We start from the raw sequence: 4,239 nt of genomic DNA, 5'->3' as shown, positions 1-4,239 counted from the left end.
AAAAAAATAAGGGAAAGCAAACAATGAAGCGGTCGGTGGTGCTGTACGTAATGCTCACACATCTATTTTGTTGCTTTAAGTTGTTGGCCTCCAACTTTAATCTTCCAAAAGCTTACATAATTATAACTTCATTACAAGTCACCAACTTTAATCTTCCAAAAGCTTACATACATAATTATAACTTCATTACAAGTCACCAACTTTAATCTTCCAAAAGCTTACATAATTATAACTTCATTACAAATATATAATAATAACTCAAAAAGATATTTGGGACTTCAATTCCATTTTTATGATTAGATGTATTGACCAATGTTTTAAACCCGGAATTGGGATCTAGATTGGTCTCGGTGGATTTCGATTTGGGTCAGATCTATTACGTGGTTGACTTGGATGGTCACATATGATATGGATCCTAATGTATCGATAATATGACATGTAAGGGAGTTATTGTTGGTGTACGACGTCTTGAATTCCGTCACAGTTTAATCCAGGCAGGATAACGGTCCCACTAGCCGGTTAGCGGGTTGTCAGAGTTGCAAGGGGCCCCCTGCTCGAATTTTTTATTTGAGGGTAGTTTTGTACTTTCCGGATTAAGGTTTTTTCGTTATATATTTATAATTAGAGTTTTTTTCTCTGTAATGCAAGCAATTTGAGAGAGGTGTGAGGGCAAACATTGTAACCTTATTTTCAATTGATAGTGAAGCAGGACCTCATCTCATCGAGCATGGAGGCAATTTTGTCGAACCTCGTAAGTTTATATGCGTTGTTTGTTCTTATTTTTCCATTATCGTTTCTACGGTTATAACTAGTTTAATTAGCAATATTAGTATTTGAACGAAGTGATAGACTTGAAAATCTTAAAATTATTTCTAAATGTGGTGGCGGAGGTTTTCTCACCCAAGCAAAACCTCATGCTTACTTTGTCAAACCAAAACACCCTACTTCATATCATATTCTTCCTGTCTCCATCTTTATTTTCTCTTTTTATTCCCTATTTTCTCTCCACCTGTATCGTGTACGTATTAGAATCCGAATAAGGTTGGATGCTTTTTGGATTTGATCTTGAATCAGACTGAAAAAACAAAGAAGAAAAAACGAATCAAAACTTCCTCAGAGTTCCTACCAGGCTACCTATATGCCCTCACCCCTCATCTATCCCCCATAGTCTCCTTGCAACTCTCCCTCCCCATCCCCCGACCATCTTTCTGCCTTTCCGAAGGCCCCATCCTCTCTCTATCTCTCTCCGATGGCCATGCCTTGCCCCCTACCCCTACCCCTCCGCTACCACTGCACCACCCCCCCCTATGGCCTGCCCTACCCGTTGCGACTACCTTTGCATCGCCCTCTCCTTCAGGATGCTTCATGTGGGTTTCTTTAATCGTGATATCAATAAGTGGCTATGATGCATATTCCGATCGATCAGACTGAATGATCCAGAACTGATCCATCTAAGGGTTAAGACCACTTGGACTTGGGGAAATCAGGATCAGTCACAGTCAATACCGATCTAGATTAGCTGATTCGACTAATCCAATTCTAATTTTTAAAATACTGATAGATCATCTCGTCATATATCATGAAAATTACATGTTAAGCATATGATTTTTCATAAGGGAAATGATTTATAAGTTGCGGCATGTATTGGTATATGCCACATCAAGTTAATAAATGCATGGGAGGGAGTGCTACATAATTCATATATTTGGAATCCACATAATCAAGAAGGATAGAATGTGTGCTATCAACCATTTGACCATCCTTTTCTTTTTTCTTATTTTTTATATTTGGAGAACTGTTGAACAAGTTATCTCATTTGTTGGGGCTCCACAAATTTAACCAGTGTAGTTTTGCTACAATAACTGAAAGTTCTTCCTTAGGCTGTAAATTTGAGGTAATTTTTTTATGTTCTCGTCGGTTCTTCCTCCTTTTTTATTTTTTTGTTTTTGTTTATATATATATATATATATATATCAGCTAAGATGAAAGAGATGCATTAGATAATATTGGCCCTAGTACATTTCATATTCATCCCATAAGTAGCAGTCCTACTAGTTAAGAGTCTTAGGCCATCTCCTTTAGATCTCCTAGAAGTCTATGTCTGCTTATATTACAAAAGTGAGGATAATAGGGATGATTATCCATTTCACAATACAACATTACTAGAGTTCTTGGCCATAGGTTTAGTAGTTTGTCATAGTTCTTGTTAAGAAGAAGTTTGATCGCCTCCGAATCACTCCACACCTGATCCACTTTCCATTTATTGGTTCTTGCTCGCCCCAACCCTGCCAAGAGACCTAGGGCCTCCGCTTTACCATCTTTTCCTGTGAAAACACAATTTGCTTCCCATAAGATATCTTGGTTTTGAGAGATAAGAACACTAGCCCATGCAGACATATTTGTTTTTACATATGTTATACTAGTGATAACAAGTGTATTTGTGCTCAGTATTGGTGGAGTTGGACTAGGGGTTTGAGATGAGACAGATATCACCTGGTCTTCCTTCACAGGATGGTTGATGTTGTTTGTTACCCAAAATTCAATTTGCTTAATAATACTGCTGCAATCTAGTTTTTATGTACAAAAAGTGGTTTTGTTTCTAGGATCCCAAAGGAAATAACATGTTATTATCATTACAGAAAAAACCATTTTAGTCCTTTTTTGGGGATGAGATCGGTATTGAAGCAAAATAATAAAAAAAAAATTTCGACTGAATCACAAGGAAGTCTATCCAGTTTGAAACCTAATATATCCAATGCCCAAACCTTTCTAGAGAGATCACACTCAAACAAAATATGAAAAAGAATTTCTCTTTGAGAAGGGCAAAGACAACAATGTGGTTCAATGCCCACCCAATTTGATACAATATCCTTTGTCGGAGGGTCCCTCATTAAGCGCTCTCCAAAAGAAAATCTTAAACTATGGGTGGATATTGATTTTCCAAAAAAATCGCCACCATCAACAGCAAGGAGATGAGCAACAACACCTATTTGAGAATTCACTGAAGCTTGTTAGTGCAGAGGCTTGAAGAAACTTAGTAGCTAGCTTAGTTGAGAAAGATCCCTCCTTAGAAAAGGAACATCTCCAAATGTCAAGACTAAAAGACAAATGAATTTGAACAATAGAGTTAGTGAGATGAGTAGGTAAACAGAATGTAAACGATCTAGGTTCCAGTTATTGTTGGTGGTGAAGGAACTAACAGGTGCACATGGAGTAAGGGTACTACTTTTAGGTAAAACCGTGTGAAGCTCAAATGTTCTATTTTGATAGTTAACGCAAGGATCAAACTAGAAGGAAGTGTTGGACCCACAACCAATCTTCCGAGAAACAATATTTTTCAAACTTGGGAGAACCTTAGTGATACTGTTCCAACATGGTGAGCCTTTGGTTTTCAAGGTTTTGGGATCGAAGACTGACTTATTCCAGAAGTATTTGGACTTAAGGAGTTGAGCCCAGAGACAATTCCCATTAACAAGAAGTCTCCACCCAAGTTTAAGAAGTAAAGCTTTGTTTTGGGTTTTAGCATTTCGAAATCTGAGTCCACCATGGATATTTGGTTGGCAGATTCTATTCCAACCAATGAGGTGAGCTTTCCTAACTCTATTATCGTCACCATTCCAAAAATGTAAAAGGATAGAGTCAAGTGTTTTACACACATTCTTAGGGAAAGCAAAACACGACATGAGGTAGGATGGAATGGAGGCAAGAGAAGATTATAGAAGAACACCTCAACCTGCATAGGTGAGTAGTTTGGATGTTCACAAACTTTTATTTCTCATTCTATTTACAACACTATTAAAAGAGAAACTTCTATTCCTACAATGAAAGATGTTTGTACCCAAATAACAGGAGCCAGGTCCCATTTCCTCGATACCTATTATTTTGCTTAAACATTTTTTAGAGCAATCATCCACATTGGAGCTAAAAAGTAAACCACTTTTCTCGAAATTAAGGTTGGTCCAGAAAGTTCTGAGAACAGCTCATGTCCTCTAACAAGTTCATTTCCCTGTAGGTTGTAAGGAGTCTAGGTAATCCCTCCATCACAATATGAACAAGTAGGGGCTCAAAGGGCATCTTTGACGGATACCTCTGGCAGCAGTGAATAAGTTCTTCCTTGAAGTGCAGCCAAACGAGAGAGGGTTAAAAAAAAAAAAAAAAAAAATCAAGCCTGAAGTAATAAAAGATACCATAAAAATGAAAGGTACAGCCTAGCTAATAACTTTTTTTTTTTTTTTGTAA

This window comes from Macadamia integrifolia, chromosome 12 (genome assembly GCF_013358625.1).
Source record: "Macadamia integrifolia cultivar HAES 741 chromosome 12, SCU_Mint_v3, whole genome shotgun sequence".
In the NCBI taxonomy this organism is placed as follows: domain Eukaryota; kingdom Viridiplantae; phylum Streptophyta; class Magnoliopsida; order Proteales; family Proteaceae; genus Macadamia; species Macadamia integrifolia.
This window is presented reverse-complemented; position numbering follows the sequence as displayed.